Below are 16,101 nucleotides of genomic sequence, written 5' to 3'. Positions count from 1 at the left end.
GGAAAAAGATGTTTGAAACTCTGTTGTAGAAGTCTAGAAAGTAATCGCCCTACTTCAACTTCAAGATGAGGCTTACCACGCTACAGGCGCCACTTTTTCATGCTTTTCTTCACTTTAAGTCATCAACTAACGTTCAAAGAAACAGTATTATATCATTAAGTAAATAAACCTTGTGTAGTGCTTGCTGGTAGTGGCCCTGTCCTTGCCTCATAACCACAAACGCTATCGTAGGCCAGTACAGGTAGCTGGCAGGAAACGGATAAAAGATGTTTCTAGAAAGAGCTACACATCTTCATATGAACCGCACATTGCTGAACTTTTTCCCCTTCTCTGGGAGCCTCAAAAAAGGTCTACTTCTTATACACCAGAGAGACTTACTGTATATTCTGCATTTTATGGCAAGTTAAATAGTTTATTCATTCATTCATTTATTTATTTTATTTTTAAAGATATAATTTTGGGCTTTTGTGCCTTAATGATTGGACAGCTGAAGAGAGACAGGAAATGTGGGAAGCAGAGAGCGGGGGAAGACATGCAGGAAATGGTCGCTGAACCAGGATCTCTGCGGCGAGGACTATAGCGGGGCACTTAGACTGCTAGGCCACCAGCGCCCCAATATGTTACACAGTTGACATATTTAAAATTTTTCTGCAGGCCTACGTCATCTCATAGATCACGGGACACAGCACTCTACTCTAGTAAAGAACTTCATGTTGACATTTCGGCACATTTCTACACCATCTATTCTGAAGCCATGATTCACCACTTTAACCACGGATAACATTTACTTTTACAAGTCTTTACAAATCAGGAGGTACGAGGCTAAATCTCAATGGTCACGCTGAGCTGCTGCCAAAAACCTGTCGGGTCTCTCTCGGCCTGTGGGCGAACTTACCAAGAAGCTTCCTTGAAATGTGCAGGAATTTCAGATTGCAAGAACTGAAGTCACCTTGAGAAAGAAAGATAGAAACCTTGACAGGTGATGTGTATTTCAGAAGTAACTAACTAACCCTTTAAACGTCTCTGAAGGTAACTCTCTTTGGAAGAACTCTCCAGCGTTTAAGAGAAGCATGAAGGGCATGTAAAGGTTAAAACAATGTGCTGAATAGTTGGAAATGACGATGATTTGAGGCATTTCTAAAGAAACAAGTGATCCTTCTTTGTGGTCAGCCCATGTTTTGCTGATTTTCACCTCCCCCTGACTTCAGACTGAGTTTTTTTTCGTGTGTTGAAGCATTTGGTAGAAAATGTTGTGTTGCTGTTTTTCCATATTCTGCTCCAGATGGAGTGACCCACTTACTGTGAGAGAGAGAGAGAGAGAGAGAGAGAGAGAGAGAGAGAGAGAGAGAGAGAGAGAGAGAGAGAGAGAGAGAGAGAGAGAGAGGCTCTGTGCCATTTCTGGTGACTAATACCCCCTCCACCCACACCTCCATACACACACACACACACACACACACACACACACGCACGCACGCACGCACGCACAGAGAGAGAGAGAGAAAGCAGTATTGGTGTGTTTGCCGTCTTGTTGTTTCTCCGTTTCTGCTCTCTGATGATTCTGTTTGTTAAAAATAAAGACGTTTGTGATTAAATGAGTGTTGACAGTGAGCGTCAGCGCCTGTTGTTGTAGTTTTTACATGTTTTCAGATCATAAATCTTCAGTCCAATGTCCACGGCAGCTGCTTCACCGCACTCTTTACACAGAAACACAGAAACACACGTATACATAGAGGAACTTTTTCACCCCTGTTTATAAACAGTCAGAGGTGGGTAGAGTAAACCGAAACAGTACTCAAGTAAAAGTACTGTTACTTTCTAATGATGTTACTCAAGTAGAAGTAAGAGTACTCATAGAAATAAGTACTTGAGTAAGAGTAAATAAGTACCTAAAAAAAAAACTACTCAAGTAATGAGTAACTTGTGAGTAGTATCATATATAAAATTGTACTGTATTGGAAATGCTAATACCAATGTGAAGTGCACACTGCCTTTAATAAAGTGACATAAATAGGAAAATGCCAAAATGAATGCTGTTAGGCATGGTTTACTTTCAAACATTAAAGAAAGAGAAGCTGCACTGTGCACAAACTAATGTACCCACTTTCATTTTTTAAAACAAGCTAGAACTTCAAACTGTGTCTGAGATGTCATCAGAACTCCAGAACATTAATACTCCAACATTACAATAAAAAATGTATCTATGCCTTCCAAACTTTCTTTTTTAACCTTTAACTTATTTTCAGTACATCTTACTTAAAAACATAACTTGAAAATACTAAAACAACTTGGAAGTGTTTAAAAAGGCCATGAACTCAGTCCTGAAGAATCTCTCTGAGGTGACTGTTGAGCATCAGAAGCAGCTGTTTTTATTAGCATGCTACCTTACTGCTCTTATAAGTTACTTTAGATTACTTTCCAACATTTCTAACATGCTTTTAAGATTTTATGTTAACCAGTATGATCCTAAGCTTACCTAACTGATAACTCACCATGACATGCTTTTAAGATTTAATATTAACTAGTATGATCCTTAGCTTACCTAACTGATAACTCACCATGACATGCTTTTAAGATTTAATATTAACTAGTATGATCCTTAGCTTACCTAACTGATAACTCACCATGACATGCTTTTAAGATTTAATATTAACTACTATGATCATTAGCTTACCTAACTGATAACTAACTATAACATGCTTTTAAGATTTAATATTAACGAGTATGATCATTAGCTTACCTAACTGATAACTCACCATGACATGCTTTTAAGATTTAATATTAACTAGTATGATCCTTAGCTTACCTAACTGATAACTCACCATGACATGCTTTTAAGATTTAATATTAACTAGTATGATCATTAGCTTACCTAACTGATAACTAACTATAACATGCTTTTAAGATTTAATATTAACTAGTATGATCATTAGCTTACCTAACTGATAACTCACCATGACATGTTTTTAAGATTTAATATTAACTAGTATGATCATTAGCTTACCTAACTGATAACTAACTATAACATGCTTTTAAGATTTAATATTAACCAGTTTGACCCTTAGCTTACCTAACTGATAACTCACCATGACATGTTTTTAAGATTTAATTGTTCTATAAGCTCAAGATTTCCACCGTATAGATAAAGTAAGCAGCGCATAATGTGACTGTTTCTCCTCGTCATTTAGAAGTTATGAGAGAGTCTGGATGTTGGGTACAGGGTAAACATGTTCCTCCAAAGGGGACGCAGGTATTACGCAGCCTCTCTCCCCAGCTGTAGGTGGAGGCGGGGGCGGAGCTACTTCTCCGTTCATTCAGTGTTGAGGCTATTTATAGCTCTGGATCAGAAGGAGCTGCGTGAGAGATCGGCTGAGTATAAAACAATATAAAATGTAGAAAAAAAGGAACGGTAAAAGTAGCGACTGGACAGCCCAATGTAACGAAGTAAAAGTACATATTTTTTAACACAAATGTACTTGAGTAGGAGTAAAAAGTACTCTGCAAAACAAATACTCTCAGAAGTACAATTTTTTGAAAAAACTACTCAAGTACATGTAACGGAGTAAATGTAACTCGTTACTACCCACCTCTGTAAACAGTACACAGAATTGTTAAAACCTACAAAAGACTTTATCCCATTTAAAGCTGTAATATGCAAGCTATAGTCAGTATGAATGTCTAATAGGAATGATACGTGAGTTTCGTACTTACGAATAATAGTGATTGGACGTGATTTTCGATTGCTTGAGTATTCGTTCATTTATTGAAAACCGAAGAGTTACTGTGAATATTTTCTTGTTTTAAAGGTACAGTTTTTAATCGTTTTCTCCAGTGCCTGGTTGTATTATGGTATTCCCGGCAGACTATGGCTAAAGAGAGTGTTAAAGCTGTTTGCTAACAGCATTAAGTAGCTACCAAGAGGAGACTTCCACTAGATCTGTGTCTGGTCCGTCTCCGTGCTCTCTCGTCCGTCAAGACCCACTGGTTGCGTTTTCAGAACACAGGACCGCCGGACAGCTGGAGTCATGTGACTGAGGTCACTGTTTACATGAAACACAGGTTGCAGTGAAACAGTCGTGAGTCTGTGGCGTCTGCATCTGCAAGCTAACAAACATGTTGTCTGCCTCCAACCTGCTTCTCCTCAGAGTGACTAAAACGGGAGTCAGCAATGAACGATCATCTTTAAACCTTAAAAATAAAAATCTTTGCTTGTAATAAACTGGATTATGATCAGCGTTTTGTCAACTTGTCCTTCTTGTGAGATCTCTTGAAACAGTTTGTCCCTTCAAATAAAATCCACCTAAAGAAGAACGCTTCTGAGATCTGATGAATAACCGCGCATGAATAAACATTGTGTGTTGAGTTGAGGAAGAAGAGTTTGGCATCATACATGTAAATCAGATGAATTTCAGCCTCCTGCTCTGACGCCGACCTCGGGTCAGATTGTTATAACTCACCAGCTCAGAGCTCTGCCCCCCCCCCCACCTGGAGGGGGAAGTGGACCGGTCCAGTCAGGCGTCTTCACTCCTTCTTTCTGCCTCGTTAAATATTCATGAGACTCACCTGAGGCGCTTCAGAGGCTGCGTGACGCCCTGAGCTGTCACACTGCTCCTCCATGTCAGACCGAGGTGACGGTGGGTGTCCTGACATGACGCGGCTCTCTCGGGGAGAAACGATACAACATGGTGGACGTCAGGGAGGATCAGACGAAGGAGGAGATGTGAGTGTGTGACAGCAGCTGAATGACAGCAGACTCTGCTTCACCTCCTCTGTCTAGACTAATAGTGTCATGTCCTGAGCTGTCAGAGCGGCGGCAGGATCTGATGGCTGCAGAACCTCCGGGGTGCACATCAGACATACAGAGTAGGATCCTAAATCCAGAGGCTACGCCCACTCAGGAAGTAGTCGGGACAAAATGGGATTCACTCAGTGTAGCCTCTGCTCAAAAGTTTGCTCAAAGTATCACAAGAATCAGGGACGTTTTTCATTATACTCCGAGCCGGCCAACATCACATTAGTTTGCAAAGAGAACGGTCAAACGTTGCCTTTTCGGTCACCTGAGGCTGAGGCAGAAAGCCAGAGTTAAAGAGTTCATAAGTTTATAACCAGCCTCTTGAATTGCCGTCATCTCTAACTGGAGCTTGAGAATTTGTGAAGCCAGTTTACTTATTAAAAACCTTGGTGTGTTGAACTTGATGGTCACTGTGTCAGATCAGACGAGTGCAAAGCCATAAAATTGTGCCGTGACTCGACCGACGTGATGTACTATTCAGTGGTGAACGGGCTAATATCACGACGGATATAATGCTGTTGGGAGGAAGAGAAAAAGTCTGTAATCAAACAAAGCATGAAACTTGCTGCGTTGTGTTCAGAAAGGCCTTAAAGAAATAAAGAGAGAAAACATCCGTAGAAGCGTCTTTGGGTCATGACAAGAGCGCGTTAACATTACTTGGAATGATATGTTAGCTAGTTACTCTCCTTGTGACTGAAGTGTGTCTGCTATCTCACGCCGACATCTCTCGGTTTTCAATCTGTGGTGGTCGTCCTTCAATGGCAAATCATTGAGGCAGGGTTTCTGTCTCATAGTTTCATTTCACAGCACCAACTACATCATTCTTCTGTTATTAGACATTTCGTTTGTTTACACTCCTGACTTTGCACCAGAGTAGCATCATGTTAACAGAGCTAACACCGGACATGAACGCTACATTGGAAGGATTTCACCTGCTGTGGGCGGACAGGATAAAGGAGAGCAAGACTGAACTAACTGGTGAAGAAGGCCAGCTCAGTCCTGGACCCTGTTGAGGTGGTGGGAGAATTATGGCCAATCTGTCGTCTTTGATGAACATTTTTTTTCTACACATATTCTTGTTGAAATTCTTGTACTGTACACCTTTTTGTTTGCTACTGTAACTCCATGAATTTCCCCGTTGTGGGACGAATAAAGGAGTATCTTATCTTATCTTATCTTTAGCACGTGCATAGTGCTCTGTGCTTCCATTGGTCAATGTCACTGACATGATTTAACACTTTAAAGAAGGCAGAAAGAAAATCAAACACACTGGACTTGCTGTTGGAAGGTGTCAAAGACTTGGCTTTGATTTTCTTTCACTAGAGCTTTATCCCAATTTAAGGGCTGCATCCTTCGAAGGCAGATTGCATTACAGGTGCAGGTCGAAGGCTCCTCCTAATGTTTCCAGGGCTGCAGAGGATGCATCGAGTGCATCTCTCTCCTACCAACATATCCTGTGATTCCAGGTACAACAATTCAAACAAGGCATTAGACTCCAAAACGGCAGATTAATACTCTGCCAGATGATGCTTTAAAGCAAACTTTCAGGAGCAGGACCACACCTGAACCGTGCATCTTCTTGCACTCTTACAAATTCAAACCTATCCCTCTCCTCTCCTTTCGCTCTTACATTCTGCACCTCTTCCTCCAACCCCTTTTCTTTCTATTTCTGTCTGTCCTCCTCCATCGTGCCCAGGAGCTTCGGCAGATCCCCTAATGAGCTTCCCCGAACCAAGAGCAAGAAGTTCAGCATCAAATTCAGAATCACTATTCCAATTAAGTCAAATTACATCCTGGTGATGGTCTGCTCCTTCCTAGTTTTAACTCAACAGCAAGCTTTACAAATGTTAAAAAAGACAGACACCTGCTAACCTGAATATCTTTAAAATATCGGTGATGACGGTAAAGTTATGTGACGCTACTTTTTTTTAACTAGTAAGCTAGTTAGCCTGCTATGTGACGCCGTGTAACATAAAGCCGAGTCCTTTGGAGGAATGCCGCACCTGAATCAGGCATAGCTCATGACGCTACACAGGATAAGATGACTGATTTTCGTGGATGTAATCATGCTAACGTACATTTTTAACAGTGACTCCCTGAGGGTAAACCTAGAGCTCCTCTTTAACCCCAAATCCTGTCTCCTCACGCAGACCTCAGGTGTTAAACCGAGCCCTCTGATTTATCCTCTCTACCTCTCTCTGCCTCTCTCTCTCTCTCTCTCTCTCCCTCTCTCTCTCTCCTTTCTCTCTGTAAATGTTATTGTTGATGGGTTACTGTCTGTTACATAACCACACACACAGAAACACACACATACTTACAAACACACACACACACACGCCCAGTGTAAGTTTTCAGCTGTCTTTGTTTGGTGTTTGGGTTGGTTGTTGCCATGGTGTCCGAGGCTCGAAACAAAAACAGAGGTAGAAATAAAAAGAGGAGGATGACAGCAGACTCTGAAACACATGTGTGAATGTTCATACAATGAGGCAATTATTCAGGCAGCCAATCAGAGGGGGAGTCTGAGTGCTCTTTAACTACATGTGAAGTTTTAGGACTCATGATCACAACACACGAATGAGGCTTATGTTTGTGAGAGTAGAGCTGTAAAGATGCGGAGTAGATTCCTCGTGAGTGTGCGCATACTTTGCCAATAAAGCTTATTATGACTGTGATGTTTCATGGGACTAAACGAAGAGCAAATTAAAGTCAGATTATGTGAATTAATTTGTTAATCCGTGAAAATGAGAGTGAAGGTTGGTGTGAAAGAGCATCACGCAGAAGAAATGCTGCGTTCAAGACTCGTTCGTTCTCTTGTTCCCTGAATTAAACAACAGATTGGACTTAAAATCAGAGAATAAAGAGTTCAGATGTATTAAAAAACATTAAGTGTAGATTAAAGATAATTAGAATAATCTGTTTATTCTAACCTGATGGAGGGATGATGGAGGTATGCAGAGATGGATGGATGGATGGAGGAATGTATTATTGGCTCTGTAGTTGTTTGAGGGTGACTCAGATGCTCCGCCCACAGACACGCTGAGTCACCGTGAACCGCCAAGTACTCAGTGTGTGTGTTTGTGTGTGTGTGTGTGTGTGTGTGTGTGTGTGTGATGTACCTGATTTAAATGTCAGTAAAGTGAGAATCTGACTCTCTCTCACAGATTTCTCTCTGATTGGTGGATGTGAGTGTGTGAGATGTTTCAGGAGGAAAACATGCTCTAATGATCTGAAACATAACGAGCGATGAACTTGTTTACCTCCACAATGCCGAGATGTTGAGGAGGGTTTAATGACGGAGTTCTCCAACGACCCCGACCGGTGACTTTTGGGTGGAGGGGTGGTCAGAGAACTCGGTTCAGGCTGCCTAATAGAGTAGTTCCTGTTTGTTGTATATATGCCTTAGACCCCCAAAATCTTAAAAAAGGGGCCCGAGGTTGTGCATACATGAAAAGCCAAGGAAGGCAGAGCAGCAGCAAAGACCCCTGGGAAACAGAATATAGGGCCTAGGTTGAAAATAATTTTCCTCTGAGTCCATGTTTTTCTAGATTAGGCTCTCTTATAACAAATTGGGCATAGCCTTAGTTCCGGCAGGCTACGGAGTCAAGCTCCGCCTCAAGAACATCATCTACTCTAAAATGGTCTTTGTTGCTGCTCTGCCTGTCTCAAAGGACTCATAGGAGAATTATGCTTTGGTCTTTTTTTCAATCTCTCGCTCTGCTCTGCACCTCGGGGGTCTTTGCAGCTGCTCTGCCTGCATTGGCTTTTCATGTATGCAAATGGAAGAGAGGCGAGGTGTGCTCTCCCCACCATAATACATATGACGCTGGTGAAATCAGACACAGAAGTAAAGGAGGAGTTGGGGTGGAGGTGGGTTGCAATGGAGGGACAGAAAGCAGGCTGAAACAGTTTAAATATGATGCATATTTTGCTGTTCGCTGATTGGATGTGTAGATGTGATAAGCTGAGCTGTTGGATGATAGTTGCTTGGGTTAATGGCAGCTTTCATCTCCATCTATCCCTCTCTCTGATGTGTGTCTAACATAAATCTGGTCCTGCTGGAGGTTTCTGCCTGAGGTTAAGATGAGATCAGACTGAGTCCTGTCTGTAAGATGGGACTGGATCTTATCCTGTCTTGATGTTGGGTCTTTGTTAATAATAGAACATAGAGTACGGTCTAGACCTGCTCTGTTTGGAAAGAGTCTGAGGAGAACATTTGTTGGGATTTGGTGCTATAGAAATAAAGATTGATTGACATACTTTGGGCTGAGCTTGATTTTGGGGCCTACCTTTGCTCATTTTGGCGATTGAAGCTTCAATTATTTCGGATGATACTCAGAAAAATGTTGAATACATTTTTATCAGAGCGTCTCAACTAAAGAATTGTGGACATGCATTTTCCCGCTTTGTTCTGTATGTCAGGAATCTTTGCTGCTGCTCTGCCTGCCTTGGCTTTTCATGCAGGCACATGAAAGTCAGGAGAAGTTTGCTCCCCCTGACTCAGGATTTGCCATTCCAGGTACGCACAAGGAAAGGCAGGGAGCTCTACGAACAGAGCCATACCGCCAAATATGACTTATTCTTTTTGATTGACTGTTGTAGCTGTTTGTTTCCTGTATATGTGTCTGTTGTGCTTTACTCACCAGTCTCAACATCAGACAGGAGGTTTTGTACTTCTGTTGTCTTGTTGTGTTTTGTTTACCTTTGTTTAGTAATTTAGTTGTTTGTGCAGAAGTACTTGAGTCCTTAATCCTCTTGTATTGGGTCATGTTTATGGATACCTTAGGGTGTGGTGTAACAGCAACTAACAGGAGCATGTAGCCGGGATGATTGTAAACAGAGGCTTGAAGCTTGAGAGTTTCTATTGACGTCTTCACAAAAGCGAGCTGTGAGGATAAAGTGTGCTCACCAGAGTATTTGTGAAACCTCTTCAGTCCTGATGTTGTTTTTGTTTGTCTGTTTTTGTGTTTCTTCTGCTCAGACTGTGAGGTTACGTAAAGTTTCTGTCTCAGTGAGTCTCTAAAAGAGGGGTCTGGACAGGTACGCTCCTTGGCTGTCACTGCTCGTCTCCTGCTGCCACACTGTGATGGGATGACTCCTTTAACACGCTGTAAAAAGTGATGCTCCTCATGAGGACACTGAGGGATTTATCTCCTGGATGTTCTGTGTACAAGTAGTTTGCTTCTGTATCTTAAGATCCAGTTTGAATGTTGTTGAATGACTTTTTGATGCTTTTCGCGTGAACGAATGTAAAGAAAAAGTATGTCAAGAAGTAAGAATTGATAAGTAAGAGCCTTTGCCATCGCTGCCCCCACTCTCTGGAACTCCCTCCCTCCACACATCCGCAACTCTGACTCTCCTCTTATTTTAAAACCACCTCAAGACCTACCTGTTCCAAAAAGCATACAACACATGACCTCTCCCCCCGCCCCACCTCTGTTCTTGTTTTGTTTTATTTTATATGTTTTATTTTTTAGTTTCACCTTATGTAAAGCGACTTTGAGGACTTAGAAAAGTGCTACATAAATTCTATGAATTATTATTATTATTATTATTAAGAATAGCTTTACTTCATTAACATGGACTTCAAACTGCTCTGAAATGCAAATTTATGGAGATAAACATCCATCCGCTTCCTATCCAGGGTCGGCTTCAATCAATCAATCTTTAATTTATAAAGCGCCAAATCCCAACAAATGTTCTCCTCAGACTCTTTCCAAACAGAGCAGGTCTAGACCGTACTCTATGTTCTATTATTAACAAAGACCCAACATCAAGACCGGATCAGATCCAGTCCCATCTTACAGACAGGACTCAGTCTGATCTCATCTTAATCCACCATGAGCAGAGCACTTTGCAGCATTTAGCAAGTTACAGTGGCAAGGACAAACTTCCTTTAACAGGCAGAAACCTCAAGCAGGACCAGACTCATGTTAGACACACATCTGCTGAGACCGTGTTGGAGAGAGGGATAGAGGGAGATGAAGAGAGACAGAGAGATGATAGTGGTGAGATGGATAGTAGTAGTTGTAGCAGCTGGAGTCTGGCACGTCCACAGCAGCAGAGATCCAGAGAAACCTACGAGACAAGGGAGCTCAGGGACTCCAGAAAGGGGAGGTTCCACATTCCAGAGACCACCCTGCCCTGCCTGGGATCAGCACGCCCAGGTCTACACCCTTGCCTGGTGCACACACCCATGCCTACCTTTAGGTGGTGGACCCACATGTTGCCAGCTTCATGTTGTTTTTTCAGCCTGAACCCATGCAGGACTCTAGGGGGACAGCCCAGCCACCTCACCATCCAGCTCTGGTGCCTTGGTGTTCCTCTTTGCTTCTTCGTTTGGGTCCTTTGGAGTTGAACCTATGCTTAGAATTTGAATTGATAATTTGAGCGAACATTGATAGTTTGACAGCCTTTTGAAAAATGTAAAAAAAGTTGCATAACTTTTATATTCTTTGAAGTAATATTTAACATTTCATCCTTGTTTTTAGTCAACCATTGGTGTTCCTCTATTTATACATTGTGTGTTATTTAGGGGCTTTATAAGATTTGCTCGGCACTTCTTAATGCTTTCTTAATGAATGATTTTTGCACACATCATACAAACAAAACTTTCTCCTTCTTGTGAAGCTGAAGAATGATGCCTTTTCACTCCTAATTTTATTTGTCCTGGATTATTTTTTCATATTGTAGCATTTGGATGGAAGCAAGGAAAGATTTTTCACCTTTATATGGAAGAACCTGCACATTTTACTGCAGGAGATCACATCATAAATCTGCAGCCAGGATCCAGCATCTGGCACAAACTCTCCCCAAAGTCTTCAAAGATTTTCAGACGGATATTTCTTACAGCGTGTTTTTGTACAGGGCGTTTCCTCCTCTGAAGAACATCTGACCCTGAGTGTCCCAGCCTCATGCTGAGACAAGAGGTCAGAGGTCACAGCGGACCGTGACCCTCCTCCTCGTCCTCCTCGTACTCGCTCTGTCCACACGCATCGCCTCCTGCAGGCACTGGCTTCGTTTTTTCTTTCCTCCTCTCCAAATAACAACAGCAGCTCGTTCTGCAGTCTGAGGAGCAGATTTGGCTGCCGGGACGTCAGACCGGATTAAACCCTTCTGAGGTCCGATCTCGTTTTAGCTCTGACCTCGGGGCTCCGGCGAACATCAGACAGTCTGCTTCTAAAACTCTGTGTGTGAGGAAGAGTTCAGTTAGAAGAGAAAGGCTTCACCTTCAGGCAAACACACACACACACACACACACACACACACACACACACAGTCCCAGAGGGCTCAGTGGAAATATTAATGAGATACAAACTGACTTCACAATTAAAGCTGTGACCCTAAAGTGAACTCACCTGCAGTCCTCGGCTGGTTCTGCTCACATCGTTAAGTTTCTGCTGCAGAGTAAAAAGGACGACTCGGTTACGTCGTTTCTGTTAAGACGTCAAAACACGACTTTAAATCTGACTGGTGATAAAGTCTGTGTGCTCACCTGAGGATGTGTACTGATATGTTACAGTTCTTCGTGAATCATTTGAAACATGTACTCTAAAACGACGACTTAAATCAGAGAGATGAAAAAGGAACTGCAGTATCTTACTTAAACAGCAGGGGGCGCTGGTTGCCATCAGTCTGTCTCTTACATCTGTAGCTGAATTCAGACATACACCCCGAGCAATAACAGGTGTTTAAAAAGGAAGACAACACTGAAATGTGAAAAACTACAGTTCCTGAAGTGTCCACTGGAGGCTATCTCCGAAAGTGAGTCGGTCCCCATAGAGCTCCATGTTAAAATGTCAAACTTTTAAGCAGAATTAAATATGTTTACAGGCTGGGACAAGGACAGTTTTGGATATATGGCTCATTCATTTACTCGTACAAACTCTAGAGATGATGAAGTTTTTGTAATGCATCCATTCAGCAAATATAAAGTCACAGTTTTACATACATTTAAATAATTAGGGGCGTGGTAAGTAGACTCATGTGTTGTAGCTGATTAACAGGAGGCTCAAAGCTCTCTCTAGCTCCACTTCCTTACTCTCTTTGCTTTATTTTGCTTCTTTGTGTATATATTAATATCTACCCTTGTTTTTATACTTTATTTTAGTAACATTTTTTTTGTTTCATGTGCAATTTTCAGTTCATACTTATAGTATATAGTATATATATTATAGTATATATTAAACAAAAGGTAAGGATGTAGATATTCATAAGCACAAACACCCTCCACTCTCTCTCTCTCTCTCTGCTTTTCCACTGTCATATCCTCTATAATAATAAAATATTCAACCTAGATGAAGAGAAGGAAAATAGATAAACAACTTAATAAAACAAACCTGAGGGACATAAAATAATCTGAATACATTTAACATAAAATTTAACAGCAGGCAAAATATCAGACAAAAAGAGGAAGGACACTGAGATCCAAAGAGCAGAATTCAAATCAACAGTAAGTAAGAAAAGTTAATATATCTTTGTTCTGTCCTGTAAGAGTTCATTTTATATTATTATATTTAGAATTAAGATAAATGTTACAACTACATCTAAGCTGACGTCTCTTCAGGGCGCTCACACATTCAACATTTGTCACTGCTGTGATGTTACCATCAAGCAGAAGGTACGTTTGGGTCCCTCCAAAATAAAGCATGTTGGGTTTTTTTCTTCAAACCAGGAAATAACGTCTCCTAGCCCCCAAAAAGCGTCACAACAATCTGTTTTATGATGTAATCTCCTCTAAAGCTTGAACATGAATAGAAAATAAATAATCACTTAAAGATTGTGTAATGAGCCTTAATAGGAGCTTAGTGATCACATTTACTCTGACTAATAAATTACAGATTGTGAGATAAAGATTTATTCTGATTTTCAAAACTTTTCTTTGCCTTCAGTCCATAAACAGCTGTTCACAGGGTTCTGGTGAATCGGCACTTTTGAACGGGCATATTTAAAGTAATAAAGTCGATCAAGTTAAAAAAAAACATTCAGTAAAATCTGAAAATCATTCCAGTGAAAAATAAAGATGAAATAAAAGAAAGAGTAGACATTATATTTAATAGACGAGGAGAAGATGAAATCAGAGTAACCAGTCAAAATATTTTTATTACTTGTGTGTGTGTGTGTGTGTGTGTGTGTGTGTGTCTGTGTGCGTGTGTGTGTGTGTGTGTGTGTGTGTGTGTGTGTGCGTGCGTGTGTGTGTGTGTGTGTGTGTGTGTGTATGAGTCCCTATCAGCAGTGTGTGTCCATGCGTTCAGACAGCTGCCATTTCCTTGCGGCTATGCTGGTCGACGCCTGCAGACACCCACACATCCACACACACACACACACACACACACGCACACGCGCGCACACACACGCGCACACACACACACACACACACACACACACACACACACACACAACACACACACATTTATCCTGACAGTGTGTTTCAGTTTAATCAGACACTCTGTATGTTCTGCGCTAAAAAAAGATAAATCCTTAGAAAAACTTAAAAGAGTAAAAAAAGTGAACCTTTTTGGAAATGTGGGACTAAACCTTTAACCCTGATCTATGAACACTACAGTCCTTAAATCAGAGGCTGAAGACTTTTACTGCACGTCATTCCTCACTCTGTCTACACTGTCAAATGTTCTCTCTCTAATTTAATATAATAAAAGACCCTAATAAAAGAGAGATTTCAAGAAAAAGTCATAAAATTACCAGAACAAAGTTGTAAAAATATGTTAAAAAAGCTATTAAATTACGAGAAAAAAGTCATAACCAGAGTCATACGAGAATAAACGTGCAAATTTATGAGAAAACACTCATAAATGTATGAGAGTAAAATTGAAAATAAGGGAAAATAAGTCAAATCATCCAAAAAAAGTAATTAGTTTATACACATTTAATTTTACCGGAATAAACATGTTAACTTACTGGAAATAAAATAGTACATTTATGAGAAAACAGTCATAAAGTTACAATAACATTTCAAGAAAACAAAGTCAAATTGCAAGATTAAACTAGTTAATTTACATGAACAAAGTTGAAAGTTTACGAGGAAGCAATTGAATTTTTTTACATGAAAAAATGCATTAATCTACAAGAAAATGACGACACAAAACGGGATAAAAAGAATTAAAATGAATGGCAAAAAATGTGTAAATTTACAATAAAACAGTCGTAAAGTTACAACAAATCAAATGGAAAGAGAATAAAGCCATACATTTAGGAGATTAAAGTTGTTAAATTACAAGAAACAAGTTGTTAATGTTATGAGTAAGAAGTTGTTATTGCAAACTGTCATTAATCTTTATTTAAAATAACATGTATGAGAGGAGCAGCCACAGCTTGTGAAGTTAAATCTATATATTAAAGTCCAACTCCATAAGATGCTTCATGTTCCTCATTTTTAGTGAAGGTAGCTGGCTGCTCTTTGACCTGCCCCTTCAAAATAAAATACGGGCTAAACAACATCTAAAAATATGAATTAATTCTTTTAAATTAACAACTTAATTTTTAAAACCATAATTTGTATTATTCTATAACGTGGCCCTTACACTCCATATTATTCAATAAAGGTGTAAAAATAAACTATATAACATATATAATGTCATCCAATGCAAATACTGTTATAGTTTATCACTTTGAAAAAAGTACCTGAAGCATCTTTGAACTTTTGTTGGTATTTAAAGAAAGATTTTAGTAGAAATGAGGTTTTTATGTCACAGGAGTGCTTTTAAATAAGATAAAGTAACTCTTCTGAGCTCTGAGGTCACTTTAAGATAAAACTGCAGTGAAATCATGAAATAAGAGCAGCTCTGGGTGTGTGCACATCCTCAGTTTGTGAGTCTGTCATTAGCATTAGTGTCGCTCTGAACGCAGCACATTAGCTACAGGTTTTACTGCGCTATAATTAATCCTCTTCACGCTCATCTTTAATTCATAGAGGTGTTTTTTTTTTTTCTTGGATCTGGAAGAGAGAGAGGAGCTTATTTAAATTTATACAGTTTGGTAAAAATAAAGTAAGTGTGTGTGTGTGTGTGTATGTGTGTGTGTGTGTGTGTATGTGTGTGTGTGTGTGTGTGTGTGTGTGTGTGTGTGTGTGTGTGTGTGTGTGTGTGTGTGTGTGAGCTTATGATGTTTGGTTTTGTTTGTTAATCTTAATGTTTCCTCCTCTGCAGGTCTCTGTTTGCTCTGAGAGAAATATTTTCAACCTTTAATCCTCAAACTCACGGAAACCAGTGAAACCAGTCTGACCTGGAGGAGTCGACAGAAGAAACCAGACAATGATTCTGAGATTTGATTCTGATTAAAGATGCAAAAAGACAAAA

The 16,101-nt window shown here is 40.3% G+C and overlaps 1 long non-coding RNA gene across 1 annotated transcript; it reads left to right on the top strand.

Annotated features, from left to right (window-relative positions):
* The first annotated feature begins 4,582 nt into the window (after window positions 1-4,582).
* On the top strand, window positions 4,583-16,101 carry LOC117831431. Its single transcript, XR_004634999.1, has 2 exons — window positions 4,583-4,717; window positions 15,952-16,101. It is a non-coding gene; the product is annotated as an uncharacterized LOC117831431 (long non-coding RNA).

Source organism: Notolabrus celidotus, chromosome 19 (genome assembly GCF_009762535.1).
Source record: "Notolabrus celidotus isolate fNotCel1 chromosome 19, fNotCel1.pri, whole genome shotgun sequence".
NCBI classification, from domain to species: domain Eukaryota; kingdom Metazoa; phylum Chordata; class Actinopteri; order Labriformes; family Labridae; genus Notolabrus; species Notolabrus celidotus.
This window is presented reverse-complemented; position numbering and strand designations above follow the sequence as displayed.